Source organism: Candoia aspera, chromosome 3 (assembly GCF_035149785.1).
Source record: "Candoia aspera isolate rCanAsp1 chromosome 3, rCanAsp1.hap2, whole genome shotgun sequence".
Taxonomy (NCBI): domain Eukaryota; kingdom Metazoa; phylum Chordata; class Lepidosauria; order Squamata; family Boidae; genus Candoia; species Candoia aspera.
The window spans coordinates 76,147,833-76,165,381 of record NC_086155.1 but is presented as its reverse complement, the minus strand read 5'-3'; the positions used below and the strand labels follow the sequence as shown (position 1 = coordinate 76,165,381).

General features: G+C 38.1%; 1 protein-coding gene across 1 annotated transcript in view; it reads right to left on the bottom strand.

The window, feature by feature from the left end:
- Positions 1 to 17,549, bottom strand: part of NEXN (nexilin F-actin binding protein) — a 269,027-nt gene that overhangs the window by 5,590 nt on the left and 245,888 nt on the right. The window lies entirely within an intron of this gene.

Below are 17,549 nucleotides of genomic sequence, written 5' to 3'. Positions count from 1 at the left end.
TTACAGTAATATTGATTGGTTTATTTTGCCTAATCATTTAGTATGAGATGAGGCAAAGACGAACAAAAGGATTCTATTTTACCTTCATTGTTATGAACCCCTTCAGAAGATAATCCCAGAAGAGTCGTTGTGTACAAGATGGGCAGCAGAGTAATTTAATAAATAAATAAATAAATAAAATAAAAACCCTTAAATAAATAAATAAATAAGATAAAAACCCTTCCATTGCCCAAGTTTATGGGTTTACCAAGTGAAATACAGCAAGGCATGAGCAGACTGTTTCTTACTATGCAAGTTATGAGGATGCTCTGGAAAGTAGCATGTTTTCTTCTACTGAGGTCTGCAGCCCTCAGAGAACCAGTAGGTGATATAAACCTCCCCTTCCTGGCTAACAGAAGAGCACAGAGATGTCTCAGATAATTAGCACTCAACTGCTGGCAATGAACTGAATATACCGCTTTATACCCTCAGTTCTGCCCATTCTTCACCAACAGTAGAATAAACTAGAGTTTTGTATGCCCAGCCTCATGGTGCGTATCTCCGGACTTCACCGTTCCATTACTTTGCTCAAAATCTCACACATGTAGCAGAAAGAAGCTAGAACTAGTGGGATAGTAAATACCCAGTAATTAAATTGACTAATCAGTTTGCTTCACAAACAGATCTGAACCAGTCTCTTGTACTAATTATAATGCTCTGTCTCTCGTCCTGGAAATACATGTAACTTAGAACTTGAGATAAGGACAGAATGCCCATAGAAGTCTACAGTCTATATTTAGGCTTGTGCAAAGGAAAAAGTATGATATTTAACTGGGCTAAACACAGAGCAGCAAAAAAATATGCACAAAACACAACTGCAAAGCACTTTTCATGCCTGCTATTTTTTTTTAATTAGGGACATTCTATGCATTGCACAGCCTCCAGATGCAGCTGTTCAAGGTGTGACATGTTATTCCTTCCATCAGTGCACCAATACACTGATTTCAGCATAAATAGTGATGGGATTGTTATACGAAGATTTCACCATGTTTAATATATGGATACTAGATACAGCACATACTATTTTTCGAGCATACTATACCACATATACATTTACCACAATATTCACACAGTCCCCCCATAGGATGTGTTCTATGGCCTCAAGAAAACACACTGAAGATACAGAGCAGAAAATACAACAGATCAAAGCACAACTAAATTCTGAGCTTACTTCAGGTACTTGAGGAAATACTGAAAAATATACTTTTTGCAAGACTCTAAATTACTAGAGGAACAAACATCATACTCTACATTTGTAGGAACTTAGAATGCTGTTCAGTAGATTTTATTCAGTGGATAAAACTTGCTACCATATGAACCTGAAGCTAATTGAAACTGTAATAGCATTTTTATAGAATAAGAATTTAAAAGTAATGGGGAATATATCACATACATACACATTTTCCTCCGTTTAAATGCTTAAATGCATTTTTGTTCTATTGTCATTCTTTATCCCAAATAGCATTTAATGACTGAGAAAAGTCTCTGCATGAGCTGGCTGGTCATTTGTACCCAATCCGTCATTCATTTATCAGCTCACATACATAATATACTATTTGATTCTCCCCACTCCTTATTTCTTACAAAATGCAATTATAGCCTCCAAGTCTCTGCATTTCATGTCAGCAATGCTCAGCATAAAAACATGCAAAACTCAGGTAAACTTGGCAAAACTTAGTTGGCTATACAGCCAAGTCAAGTTTTAAAAGAAAGAATGATAATTCAGCAAAGGGAGAATTCTAATACAAATACACTTGAAAAGTTGCCATAGTATTTTGGCATTATACTAGACATAGCGATACAGATCTGAGGCCAGATAACGTATAGTCTACAGTTACCTGACAAAAAAAATATTCCTGTAATTAATACTAAACTTAATGGGGGGATAGTGTAAACTGAAATCAGATGAAATTATAATAATAGTGAAGGGATCAAAATAAAAAATCTAGTGGGGAAAAAAACAGATCTGCAAAAGAAAGATAAGCAGTAGAAGGGAAAGTAGGAAACAACTGAAAAATAGGGAACGGTGAACTCTGAGAAGTAAAGTAGACTGTCAGAAATTAACTGAGTTTGAATGGACAGGAACAAAATGAGATTCTCTTCTATAAGAGACTCAGTAATGTTCTGTATTCCTCCCACTGGAACACTTGTCCCCTCAGAAGTAAATTCCATTGAATTCAGTGGGATTCCTTTCCTGGTAAGCGATACTGGATTGCAGTCTTACTTTAGCCAATTTGATCTGAACCTACCCACCCCAATATTTGGACCTCTTATACCCTCAGTGTCTGTCCAGAGGGGCAGCTGTATTCTTAGTCACCCAATCATCCAAGTGTGAATAAAGTAAAACAAAATAATACACTTACAGGCGGGATTCAAACAGCCAGGTGGAGGGTTAATCACGCGAGCGCTTAACACCGGAATGATTTAACAGTAATGCAGACAGGTTTTATATTTGTATCGTCACAGTCATGGCTAGATGACCCTACGAATCGTAGCGTAGTTAGCCTCTGGATAGGCTAAACTGGATAGTCCACAAATGCCGCACAGAACTGCAGAGTTAACTCTTAGTCTCTTAGTTCTTCCCCCACACGGACGATGAACGTATCCGCTTTCTTCTCCAAAGCCGAAATGCAGCTTCCTTTTTCCCTGAAAGTTTGGGACCGCAAAGCTTGGACGATAAAGCGCGGCAGCTCTTTTACCTCAGTGTCTCGGGACCCGCCAGCGGTCGCGCGCCCGCCTTGCTCTCCGGGCATCGCCGTCAGCCAGCAGCTCGTCCCGGCGGCACCTTCCCACGCTTCCCGCTCACCCCAACTAGCAAGACGGAGGGAGCCTGCCGCTTTGCTCGCTCCGACCTCAAGGCTCGCCCACGTTCCCGCCCCTCTCAGCTGGCAAAAACGTCACGCGTGCCACCGGCTTCTCCTTTCCCTCTCTTCGGACTCCTTACACAACCCACTGCAACTTTCCCGTGGGGAAGATGGTGGTCCTTTCCAAGCAGGCCTCCGCCCTCCTTAGGCTCAGCCAAAGGACAGGCAGGCCCACACCTGCAAAAGGGAAAAAGAGAGTGTCTGTTTTTCTCACCATCAGAGTGAAAATAAACAGACCTCCTCTCCTTTTCCAGGGAGACTTAGGGCCTTTCCCCACAAATAAATCTCAGAATCCTGTTTTCTGCCATGTCTCCATACCACTGTCTTCATCTTGTCATCAATCCATAGGTGTCTACAGAGGACAAGAGGCAGCAAGTGATCACAACACAAACTCCATGGCTCACATATCTGCATGCAACATTAGGACACAAGTACAACAGGAGGTGGGGTGGAGTTGCATTGTGATGTAATTGCATGTATAGTCACCTTTGTGTCCTCATGGCGGCTGTGGTCACCTATGCCCCAAAGCATACCTGAGGATGAAGGTCAACTTTAGCTTTTCCAATGTTAAAGCAGCGTTTTCCCCTTTAAGTGCCAACAAACAGTGCTGTGGGTGCAATGTGATAGGCTTCACAACCTTTCAGTGGATGTCAATGTCAAGTGGGTATGTAGTTCTGGACTTGTCCCTTTCAAACAGGCTGTTACAACTTGAGTATTAGCAAGAGTTTGACTGCACGCTCACCCCTCGGTTGTGGCTAAAATATATGGGGGGAGGAGAAGCATGTCACACACAAGAGCTTCCCCTCTGAAGGGGAAAATATGACAGCCCCACGCTTAAAAGCCCTCAAGTTCATCAGAAGCCATGACAAAGCAACTAAAAATGGATAGTTATCTCCTGCCTTGTGGCCCTTCTGCTATGAGTATGAAAAATCATTTTGAAATCCAAGCCCTAGATTCCCCCTCCTACATGCTGAGGAAGCTGATAGTTAAGGAACTCAGCCATGTGGATAGAGCTACTAAGCTACCAAAGCTCACCAAGCAAAGATACAACAAAGGAAACTCAAGTGATCCCTAAGTGTTGGGATCAGGCTGGTACATATTGGGCACTTCAGACAGGAGCAAACATACATTCTCCCATTCTGCTCCCAAGAGTTGTTTTTCAGGACCATTCTGCTTTGGTCAACAGGGAAGTCCAGCTGTTTCAAACCAACATGTCCTCCATATACATCAGGTTTCAGAGCTGATCTCCAGCTTAGTGACCTCGATCAGCAATAGTTGACCAGAGATAATAGGTGGGGTTGAATGAGAGGCTACTGCAGTGTGAAGTTGGAAAGAAAGATGGTTTTTTCTCACAGTGCATCTCTCCCTGTACCTGTCAGCTGTTTGGGCTGCTCCTAAAATGGTTTTGTGGCTATTCTTGAATAGCACTGAAATTTGAATCCAAAGGTAGCCCAGGCTCAGCTCTGATTTATCACAGGTGTTTTACCTGGTGCATTGAAACGTAGCAGACCAACAGCGCAGCATTGTGATTTTGGGGGAATATGGGTTTAGCGCTATTTCAGAACAGCACTAATCCTCTGCAGGTCACCTGCTTTGAGCATGTAGTTGGGCTAACTTTAAATATACCTGCACAAAGCACCTGTGCCAAAGAGCAAGTTTTGACAGAGGGCTAAACCACTAGTCCATCTATCTGTCAAATTGCATTTTCGTCCCAGACCAGGCTCATTCTGCATTAAAGCGGCTGATTGATAGATGTTTTCCCATTGCTAGTGATGTTCAGTAGGAAGGAAGGGAAACAAACCTAGGGAAATCCACTAACCCTTGTTCTTTAACATGCCCTCTGTAAATAATATGCATTGTGACTATGGCACAGTAAAGAATGTCCCAGTGCAACTATACTATAAATCATAGTATAACAGTAAATAAAAGCCCTTAATAGGAAGGTTTCCCTCTTTGTTAAAATCTTCACATCGAACAATCTTAAAATCCAAAGATCAAAAATTATCAGAGGAAACTGGCTTTTGATTTAAGGTTTCTATATAAAAATATTATGTCAATAAGCTGGACAAACAAGGCTGGTTTGCATCATACCTGCATCTCTGAATAGTAAGGAGTGTATTTTCACCTTCAGCATAGTTCCGGTGAAGAGGCACCTCACAGTCAGTTATCTTGAAAGACTGTCAGTGAGCCCAGTTGCACTGCGGAAATGATTGAAAGGAGCATTTTAAAAGAGTAAGAAAGTTCCTTGAACTGAAACAGTTTCTGCTGAGATAAACCTGCTTTCATTTTTACCCAAGCTGATCTAGTAAATTTGGCTATTAGATTGCAGTTGGTTTAGTTCAGCCCTGCTGGCTTCAGTGACAGTCCACTAACAGTAAATTAGGGACTGTAGCATTTCCAAAAACTTTTGCATTGGTAAACAGGCAAGTGAGATTCATCAGAATTCGAGTCAGTTTGCATGTATGAGTCAATGCTGACAAAAATGAAGCCATACTTAAATGGGTTAAATTCCCAAGATATATGACACACAGAATATAACACATAAAATTATGTCTGTTTTTAATACAATCCTAGCTCCAACTCTGAAGATTACTCATTGCATTGTAAATTAAGACCGATCACTGAGCTAACGGTCACAATTCCTCTCTTTAGAATTGTGAATTTTTCAATTGAACAATTAAACTGTCTTTAAAGAAATTTAATGTATCAACCCCAAACTTCACATACACAGATTCACATTCAGGAGATTACAGTCTTTGATTCCTCCTCCTCTGGAATGATTACTTATGCTGCATTTCTTTTTTCTCTAAACTGCTTAGTTTATAGGGCTCTGCAAATCCTTCAGATTTTTAAAGTGACTCATACATGGAAAGAGTCAGAATTAGATTCCAAAGTAGCTGTCCAAACCTAGCCAAATACACAGCTGCTGTATTATTTAAAAAGAGGTGCTTTGTACATGTTCCTGCATATTCTGAAGCACTTCTTCCGAAGGATTGTCACAACCCTACTATTTTGATCTTTGCCTACACAGCATCAATTATTCCGATAAAATGGAAGGATATGAGGGGGCAAATGTAGTCCCTGACTTGTGGTATTTGAGGGGGCAGGGCATGATCCAGAAAATAAGAGGCTAATCAGCCTGATGTCAATATTTTTTTAGAAAACATTATTAAGCAAATAGTCTACAATCAACTAGAAAATAATGTTTCTACAGGTTTACATGGCATTATCAGAATTAAACCATGACTGACAAATAGTATGTGTGTGTGTTTGTGTGTGTGTGTGTGTGTGTATGTATTTAATAAAGTCTCCACTCCAGTAGGTCAACATAGCAACATGAAAGGCATAGTATATCTTCATTTCAACAAGATGGCGAAATGTATTATGGCTGCTTCTGCTATTAGGTAAATCCATCGCTGGTTAAACAGTTGTACTACTCAGTGAATTTTCATTAATGGCATTGTCAGTTTCAACCAAGAATGTTTGAGGGGCAAACCTCAGGACTTTGTCCTAGGCCCTGTGCTCTTCAGTGTTTTTATAAATGATCTGGATAGGAAACTGCTTCCAAACCACTTTTTTCAGTCAATAAATGTGATGTCTTTATCATTTCACTCAGTTCCCATTCATGAAATGGAAGAAAAGAGACAGAATGAAAAGCACAGCATGGATGGATAGGAGAAGACAATCAAGTCTCTTTGCATCCTAAATCACATTTGTTATTTTAAATGGACCCTGAATTTCAACCAAACTCCACCTCCTGCTAACATTTGATCTTAAAAGAGAAATTGGTGACAAACAATAAAATAATGAGTTTCCAGCTTCACTGGATATGTTGGCAAATGATTTTGGCTAATGAAACATTTTAATTATAAGGTCTTCTAATTTGGAACAGGCTTCCAAACTCTTTAAGGATATCTTTTACCATACTAATTGTACACCATACATGCAATTCCATTTTGGTCACACGTATCCCAAAGCTGCCCAATCTGGGTTGCAAAAATCCAAATGACAACTAGTTAGCAAGTTTTCTGTATCTCTCTACTGCCATATAGTGGTCATCCAGATTATTGCAGTTCAGATCTGGTAGGCTTAATATATCCTCAACAAATCAGAAAGAGAGTTGTTTTAATGTGTATTAACTTGTGGTTGTAGTTAACTGTGTATTTAGGATATTAATTGGAATTTCCTGCTGTTATCTGAAAGTGTATTTGTTATCCAAATCTTTCATTTTCTAGTAAGTTTAGTCTTCTCCCCCCAACACCACCTCCAGGTTTTGGCCACTTGCTTTTTCACTAACCTTTTGTTCCTCATGTCATTGCTTTTACAAGCTAGGTAGAAAGATTGAATTTTCAAGTGCTCCTGAGGAAATTTCATTTAATGATTTCTATTGCTCTTCAATTTGATTCATACTGAAATTCACTAGTATAGGACAGTAGTTAAAATGTTTGTAACCTAAGACTAGATTAAATCTATAACTGTAATAGTACAAGCTGTAGTTCTTACCATTACATTTACTACAGTACCTTATGCTTCGTAGGGACTGCACAGTCACTGGGCCTTATTTCCTGGCAATATGATTCTTATTTCTTGCCTTTCCACTCTCTCACATATACATGCACATGTAAACAGATACATTTTGGAGCAGGAATTTAGTTATGTTATATGGCTTCTACTCAGAACACACACCGCTTCTTAGAGATTAAATTATTTAACTTATTAAATGCAACTGAAGCTTGGAACTTGTAACCATAATTAGTTTTCTTAACGTTACAGTAAGGATTTTTTTTCTTTCCAGACAGCCTCTGGGAAACAAAATCTTCTTACAAATATTAACTCTTCACTCATTTATGCACTTCATTGCACCCCATCCCAAAAATTTATTAACTGAACATGAACAAATGAGTCATAAAAATACCCTTCTGCTAACACTGAAACCCAAACTGAAAGGCCATAGTTTTTTCACTAAGGACTTCTGCCTTGCCTTAAACGGATGGACCTTTATGATGGTAAGACCAAATTCAAACTCACTCTGCTATCAGTTGTGATCACAGATAACAGGAGAAATCGGCTGTGCAGTTCCTATACTTGTGTCTGATGATAACTGTAGATAAGTTCCTCCATAAACTTTATAAAAACACCTGAATCACTGTTGCTATATTTGAAGGAGGTCATTTAGTCAAGTAGTTATATGAATAATGGTCAATTATAATTTCTCAGGTTAGAGTGGGAGGACATAATAATCTAATATTATCTATTCAAGAAGCCAGGAGATAATAGCTAAGTTCTTTGGCACCTGAATAACTGACTAAACATCTGTATGTTTTACTAGTGGAGCCTCAGTCTATTTTGAATAATTATCCCCTATCACCATCAATTAATGCTGTGAGCTACATACATGCTGTGCCAAGATTTTTTACTTTATCTCTAGGGCTAAACTGGAGCTGGCTGAAAATGAGACAGGAATCTTATTCTTAAGAAGAATGTTGTACCTGTATCTGGGTAAGCCTACCAAAGATCTGTCCTTTATTATTAGAAGTGCTGCTCTGTCAATTGTATAACTGGGTAAAGACTATAGTTCTTAATGTTTTGGAAATTAGCTGTCTAAATCCTCATTAAAAAACAACATTTTCTACTGCTAGTTTCCATTTCTTATTTTATTTTTTTTTAAAGATTGAACAAAGGCTGGCCAATTCATTCTTACATACTATATGCACAGAACATCGCTTATTTAATACAAGCCAAGGGTTTGTAAGATGAACTGGCAGCTACAGAGCTATTCATGCAATGGACTGCTATAATCAAGAACAGCTCCTAGTGGCTTGCAATACTATTGAAAACAGAACGTACCATAAAACCCAGAATATAAACAATAATCAATAAAATATGACAGTGCACAATTCTGGTGCCAAACTTACTCAAAACAGCAGCAGTTAAGCCTCAGGCCATGCAGAAGAGTTCCGTTTTTACAGCTTTTCAAAAATATGGAAGGGTATGTGGTAACCAAATCTTTCTTAATCCAAATTTGTTACCTTCTTTTTCTATTGGTGAATATTCTGCTTTGGTGAACCCTTGAAATGTGGTAGCATCAGACAAACTTTCAAAACCAACAATCCTGGAGAGGAAAGCATTTGTGGAAGGCATCACAGAGTTGTTCCTCTATCATATTGAATATGTGAGTGGTTCATTAAAGAAGTTATGGTTCTTTTTATTATTCTCACCATAACTAGCTAGGCCTGTTTCAAAATCAAAAGTCCCTGCTACTAAACCCATGTTTGCTTGTCAGAAGTATCTGCTACTAAATCACTGTTTCCTATATGATACTGTATAATCTGCATGTCCAACATAAAATGGCTATTTCCTATACAAAGTCACACAATCCTTTTACAAAATCATTATTTGTGATATGAAACCAGAAGTCATGAGCTAATAATCCTCCATTCTCCCTCTCCCTTTCCATCTCTCTTTCTCTGTCTCTCTCTCACACACACACACTCATACACCCCAAAACAAAAATCCCAAAGAGCAAATCTCTATAACACACTTAAAAAAAAGTTATTAAAGTTGCAAAATATAGATAAAATACAAAACTATAGGAAAAAATTGAAGATAGACTAAAATAAAAAAGATAAACCAAAAAGTGCAAAAGTACAAAAAGTACAAAAATACAAAAGAAGTGACTTACAACCTTCTCCAGCACTGATACAAATACAAACTGCATTAACCTCTTGTTGTTTATTCATTTAGTCACTTCCAACTCTTCGTGACTTCATGGACCAGCCCACGCCAGAGCTTCCTGTCGGTCGTCAACACCCCCAGCTCCCCCAGGGACGAGTCCATCACCTCTAGAATATCAATTAACCTCTTACTCTAATTCTAATGTCTTACTCTAATTCTAATGTTTATAGAAATAAACATTATTTCTATAAAATATAACAACTTAATCATCAAACCCCAAAATCAAAACTGCATTTTTTTCAGTTAAAAGCAAAAAGTCCAAAAGCAGTTTCCACTATAAATAAATCCAGGCATATTATTTTCTCTAATCAATGCTGTCAGTTTCACTGTCTCTGCCAGTTCCATTAATTTCACCATCCATCCTTCCACTGTGGGAATTGTGAATCTTTCTACCTTTGCACGTACAAGAGTCTTGCCGCTGTTATCATATACAGAAACAAAGTCCCAAATTTTGTTTCAAGCTGTTTGTCCATCAAACCTAAAAGGAAAGCTTCTGGTTTCAAATGTACATTCATCTTAAGAATCTTTTGAATTATAATACATATCTGCTCCCAATATTTCTTAGCTTTCTTGCAAGTCCACCAAAGGTGGCAAAAAGTACCTTTACCTTGGGAGCATTTCCAACATACATTTTATACCCCTTTATATGTCTTCTACAACTTATCAGGTGCTAAATACCAATGGTACATCATCTTATAAAAATTATCTTTCAAATTGTAATTCAATGTAAATTTCAAAGCTTTGTTCCACATATTCTACCATTGATCAAGCATGATATTATATCCAAAACTTTTGGCCACTTGATCATACATTCTTTAACATACTGTGTTCATCCTCCAAGTTCATTTGTAATAATATTTTATGTATCTTAGTAATAATATGCTCATCATTAGTACATAAATCCACTTCAGTTTGAGTTCTTTCATTAACAAAGTTATAAATCTTCTTATCCAAATTAAATCATTCTGTCAATCGTGTCAAAAGTGAACCAATGACCCTCCATTTCTAATTGTTCTCTTGTCTTTAACTTAGGCTCTCTTTCCACAAAGGTTATTAACTCAGCATACAACAACCAGGATGGTTTCACACTCATCTATAACATTTACACTTTGAATAACACCTTGTGGCCAACAGTACTTCTATTTACCTACTTGCTGGGAGAAGGCTGAACCAAACTAGAAGCAGAATAGCTCTACTATTTCTTTGTCTTTCAGTGCATCTAATTTTACAGAAACAATTATGCTTACTTTTTATTATTATAGTAGATATTATGTACATTAAGCAATTATATTTAGAATATAAAAAGATATGATAGTGTGATTACTAAACATCTCAAGGATCAGATAAGTGTCATATAAAATGGAACCCTATTTATATCAGAATCATCATTTTACCATTGTTATTTTAGAGAATTAAAATATATTGTAAGCTGCCTTTGTAACATTTTTGAAGGATGGCATATAAATGTCTTAAACAGTGTTTAAATAAGTACATACATATTGAATATAGGGGAAAAATTGCTGAGCCTTGACTCTGAATTTAAGATTCAAATCTATGCTTAGCTATGAAACCCAGGCTGCTTTCAGACACCTCTTAATGCTGCCAGTCAAAAAAAATAGTGCAGCTCTTCCATCTTTTTCTTACTGACACTTTTATGAAAGGGTAAGGAAAAATATACTGTAAATGTATCACTAGTGCAAAGCAGAATAATCTAGATACACATCCTAGAAAATGTCCATTAACAGGCAGCATGAGTGCATAATAAAAGGCTTATGTGAAAACATTCTTGGGACAGACTCAGGCAAGTTCCACAGGCTGTTAGATCCTCAAAAAAATCTGCTCAGCTGGGAGACCCTCCAAAATGACATGGGAGTTGGTGCTCAAGACTGCAGAGGGAAGAGAGAATTGTTAGAGGATTGCCTCCCTCATTCTTCAGCTGGAGCCTTTATTCAGTCCAAGTCACTTTCATGAATAGAAGGAGTTACTCCATGCATGGAACAAGAGGTCCATATCCAATTCATTATCTGTAATTAATGTTGTGTTTTTCTTTCACCAGCAGTCTGTTCCTTCTCTGAAAGGAATGTACTTTGCTGTACACTTCCTATTTAGTTTAATAGCTCTAATAGTGCTAGCTATAATAACGGTCAACGAAAAAAATTATTTGGCAGTTGCCATTTATATCTGTTCTGTCATATTTCATAAAAAATAAAACTGATTACAAGTCAGAATTGATAAATACAAGTTGCCTGTTAGTAAATATTTTGAAACCTGCAGAAGTTACTATATGTCAATTTTAATAAATGAAGAATGAATTATTCAGTAATCGGTTTATTAATACGTATAATTACAAGTCTGACAAAGGAATATAACCTTGTCACAAGCTATGAAAAAGGTGCCAAATACTTCCAAACTGTATCAGATACCAATAAACTAGCTCTAGCAGGTTATTTTTCTTTTGTTCCTATGTTCTTATTTCCAGTTGTCTGTAGATAATCCATCATGAGAATAATATCTCATGACAGCCAATTCCCTACTTTAACTACAGTATGTATTATGTGACTCATTTTTTCCTTTGTCCATCATGGGTTTCCCACCATTATACTTTATGGGATGAACCAGTTTTAGTATTGTGAAAGAGGGGGAAACCCATCATTTTATTCATAGTATATATAGTGTTCAATCATTTCTTGCTTTTAACCTAAAAGCTTCCAAATATTGTAACCTTTTTTAACAAAAAATATGGGAAGTGTTACAAATTCTTGATAATTTTGCTTGGCCTTTTTGCTTCTCTTCCATCTGTGCAATATTTGTTCAGAGACAAGGTGATCAAAATTGCCCACAAGCATAAATATGTATGAAGGAAAGTGAGATGCTGGCAGCTTAATGTCTTTTCATGTCTTACTGATTTCTAACATTGAATTTTCCTTTCTTTCACAGCGGCTCTCATAATTCCTGACAATTACTGTCACTTTAGAATCCATTTGCACGTTGGTGGAGGTAATTATTTTACCTGAATATTGACCCACATGTTAATACTCATTTTTCCAGTTTGGAGAAAACTTTGAAATTTTTGCTATCATTTTTTGTTTTAACTTCCCCAAATAATTGGTATCATTCAAGTTGGCTATCAAACAAATCATTTCCAGATTATTTGTGAAAAAGTTTAAAAGCTGTAAACCAAATACAAATTACTGATAATGTAGTACAAAAGCTTCAATATAAGGATGGTGACAAGCTTAGTAAGGAATCAAGACAATGTGTATCATCAGGGATTTATAGTACAAAAGATTTTATGTACTGTAAAGTTCCACTAATTGCAAAGTGGGTTTTCATCACTATTATTGCAAATGGGAATCTAAATCCAACCTGGGTTCTTCTTTCCCTCTATTACAACACCTATTCAGATATCCTATATATAGCCTATTCTAATAGAGAATAGGCTATATTCTTTACAGTTTTGTTTCCTATTTCACTATTTTCTAACTTCTACTTCCTAGTGTTACTGCATGCTGATTCCTGTAGCTTTGCTCCAGCTGACTATATTTTTGTTCCAACTTGCTATTAATCCTACAAATTCTGTATTACAGAGTTATGCCCTATCCTATATGTCCTATCATTTCTTATATAGAGTATATATTTTTGTGGATGTGTGGATGGATGGATGGATAGAGAGACAGACAGATAGTTTGGGGATTCCATCCCCCTCCATTCACTCCAGATCCCCCAGGCTTCAGCATCCTAGGTTTCCTTCCAACAGGTACACCCATTCTGGTTTTAGATGGGATATCTGTCAGAATTCCAAGTTTCCATACATACTTGCTAGTACTCTGGACTCTGTATACACTTGCCAGTGCTTTAGGCCTCAGTGCAACCACCCTGGGCTTTGGATGCCAATTCTCTGCAATTTGGTGCAGCTTCATTGGTTGAGGATGTCAGCATCACAAGCTCCTTAAAGAGCTGCCAGCATGCTGGATCTTCATACAGTTTATTTATTTCTTTATTTATCCAAAGTTAGAGGCCATCCAACTTCATTACCTATTGATCACAAGGAGGAAATAAGGTATAGATAGAAAGTTACAGATTTACTCTGTCTCCCCACTCTATCACTCGGCCTGGTCTTTGTCTAACAGACTGCTAATCTAAAGTCCCCTCCTTTTGCCTTTCTTCCCAGGCACACAAGCACAGAGCACATGCTCTTTTGACTATTCTCTAGCAGAACATAGCTAGCTAGGTGCCATCCCTATAATGTATACCTATAATGTATCCCTATAATGCCATCCCTATAATATATATAATGTGATAGTTATAAAAACCTACTTTACTACACTTTGCTCAGGTTAGATTCCTGCTCACACTCAAACAGAGAATGCTTTGATTTCCAATGGGATGGTAGGGAACAATGGAGCCGGGTGTTAGCAGCCTGGTGATGGCATCTCGCTCCAAAGCTGTATATGACTTGGTAGTTCTCCAGTACTATGTTCGGTGCTGATCCTGCCAGAAAGAATTGTACCCATCGCAAAACAGTGCCCCCTCCCCAACCCTGCCAGATGGTCCAGAAGTATACCACGGTCAATGGTAGCAACATGTGATTTCTTTAAAAAAAAAAGAGTAATGACATTTAAAATTAACATGGTGTTCATAATTAGCACAGCTAATTTTTGAAGAACTGCTGCCTTCAAAGAAGCATAAACCTATCAAATTTATTACAGCAATAACTTATTCCATGGAAATTCTAGGAACACTAGTGTATAGCAGGGAGTATTTTTAGAATTATTTAGACACCATCTGGCAAACTGTTTAGTAAGTTTGCTTAGTTATATCTATAGAAGTTTTGAATACTGGAGAGCCTATAAAAATCAAATCTAACTGCCCATGATTACATGCAGTATCCATATGGTTTTCTTGGTAACAAAAACACATGCAAAAGAGATCCTGTGTTTAACTCAAGAGGTTAGGATCATTTAGATATTTTAATCAGATGATTTGCAAATATCATCTGAATGCGTTGGGGGATTGTTTGTTTTCAATTTGTCAGTATGGTTTAAAGCATCACCTGTTGTCACCCGTTCTCCATTCCAAATGAGTTAATGTTGCTTGCCCTTTGTATTTCTCTTGCAGCTAACTGAAGTTGAGGCTCACAGAAGTTCCACACACCTCTCACCTTTCCTGTTGAGAAGCAAATTTCTCTTGTTTTCCCTTACCTGCAGAGGCAGATTTTGGAGAGGAGGAAGAGCACATATCATAGGGGGCTAAACAGGGAGTCCTCGTGGGTTAAATTCAGCCTTCAGGTGGAAATTCTCCTTTCCATCTTGAATAACCTGCTTCATATTATATGTGAACCATTCTGGTATTTCTGTATTTAAAATACTTCAATGTTTTACTTTCAAATTTATGCTGCTTTGGAAATCAAATTTACAATAATATTACAAGTTTCTTTTTCAACAGGATAATGCCTCTAATAAATATGGCCAGTTTCTTCCAGTTGCAATGACTTTATGCCAGCAAAACTCATAAATAAAATATGTGGATTGGAAGATTTTAATTGCTACCCTTTCTATGAACTTTTGGTCTTATCACAGCTATTCTTCTCCTTCTTGTCTCCCCTGCATTCCATTCGTCAGATATATTTTGATCTTATAACATGGAACAGTACAGATTTCCTAAGAAGGAAAGTTTGAACAGGTTAAAATGTTGCAGGTATTACAAGCCTAAGAGACAAACTTTGGCCAAAAAACCCATACAGTATCTTAGCTAGTGGACAGTAAATGGATCATAGCTTAATAATCAGAGTTGTGCCGCATTTATTCTGATAGTGCAACTATTTTTCAAAATAGAACATCAGGTATGAAATTTAGAATTAGCTGGTTTTATACATACTATAGAGAGCCAGTTTGGTGTAGTGGTTAAGGCACCAGGCTAGAACCCAGGAGACTGTGAGCTCTAGTCCCCTCTTAGGCACAAAGCCAGCTGAATGACCTTGGGTCAGTCACTCTCTCTCTCAGCCCTAGGAAGGAGGCAATGGAAAACCACTTCTGAAATACCTTGCCAAGAAAACTGCAGGGACTTGTCCAGACAGTATTGAACAGATTACACACACACACACACACACACACACACACACTGTAGCTGATTCTGTGGATTTTTACTCACTACATTACCACTAAATTTTCACCTTTTCATTCAATAGATACTATACATTATTAACTTCAGAACTATCCAGGCATTCTACTTAACAACATTAATGCTGCATGTAGAAGAAGAGCAAAGACTTAGACTTAGCCCCTGCATCTTCCCACCTAGCACCTCACTTCACTTATGCACATGTAAGGAGAACTGTATGGAGTGGCAAGGCTATAGCAATTGCTAAGATTCCTCCAGTCTTTTGAATCCTGCACAATCACGGTCCAAAGTGATGGAGAAAACTTATATACAATCAGCAGGCTCCTTGTCAGACTTTTCTCCATTGCATGGGAGCTGTACAGCTGGTGCCAGCAACAGATTTGGCAAGAGTGGGTTGCTGACAGACACAGTCCTGTTTTCCTTCTCTGCAAAACATTGAACATGTGGAATAAAATACTCAAATAGAGTCATCATCAGGATCCAATCCAACATATGCAAACCTTCTGTCTTGGCTGGTTACAAAGATAAAAATTTAAAACTGCATAGCCATTGTTTTACAGTGCAAAGTCTTTGCCCAAAGAGTGCAAGAAAGTAGCTGTTATGGTGGGATTTACTTCTGAGAAAATATGCACAAGACTGAACTGTGAAGAGATTTTCCTGCCATTCTTTTGTGAGAAACAATGTGATTGGAAGTGACTTCTAACTTGGAGAAAGGCAGGCAAAGATACTATGTGAATGCTGGAGTAATCTCTCTATTACCATCGGCACCAATATTATTTCTGCAGTGATTAGATTCATAGTCCAGCAGCTCTTCTTCCAGTTTTCCCCACAACAATATCCTTGTGAAACAAGTGGTGTTGAAAGATAATGGATGGCCAAAATCACCCAGTGAGTTCCATAGTCCCAGTCAGAGTTCAAGTCTTTAACCACTACTAGCTGTTGTTGTTGTTTATTCATTTAGTCGCTTCCGACTCTTCGTGACTTCATGGACCAGCCCACCCCAGAGCTTCCTATCGGTCGTCAACACCCCAGGGACAAGTCCGTCACCTCTAGAATATCATCCATCCACCTTGCCCTTGGTCGGCCCCTCTTGCTTTTGCCCTCCACTCTCCCTAGCATCAGCATCTTCTCCAGGGTGTCCTGTCTTCTCATTATGTGGCCAAAGTATTTCAGTTTTGCCTTTAATATCATTCCCTCAAGTGAGCAGTCTGGCTTTATTTCCTGGAGGATGGACTGGTTTGATCTTCTTGCAGTCCAAGGCACTCTCAGAATTTTCCTCCAACACCACAGTTCAAAAGCATCTATCTTCCTTCTCTCAGCCTTCCTTATGGTCCAGCTCTCGCAGCCATATGTTACTACGGGGAACACCATTGCTTTAACTATGCGGGCCTTTGTTGTCAGTGTGATGTCTCTGCTCTTAACTATTTTATTGAGATTTGTCATTGCTCTTCTCCCAAGGATTAAGCGTCTTCTGATTTCCTGACTGCAGTCAGCATCTGCAGTAATCTTCGCACCTAGAAATACAAGGTCTTTCACTGCTTCTACATTTTCTCCCTCTATTTGCCAGTTCTCAATCAAGCTGGTTGCCATAATCTTGGTTTTTTTGAGGTTTAGCTGCAAACCAGCTTTTGCACTTTCTTCTTTCACCTTCATCATAAGGCTCCTCAGTTCCTCTTCGCTTTCAGCCATCAAAGTGGTATCATCTGCATATCTGAGATTGTTAATGTTTCTTCCAGCGATTTTAACTCCAACCTTGGATTTCTCAAGCCCAGCATGTCTCATGATGTGTTC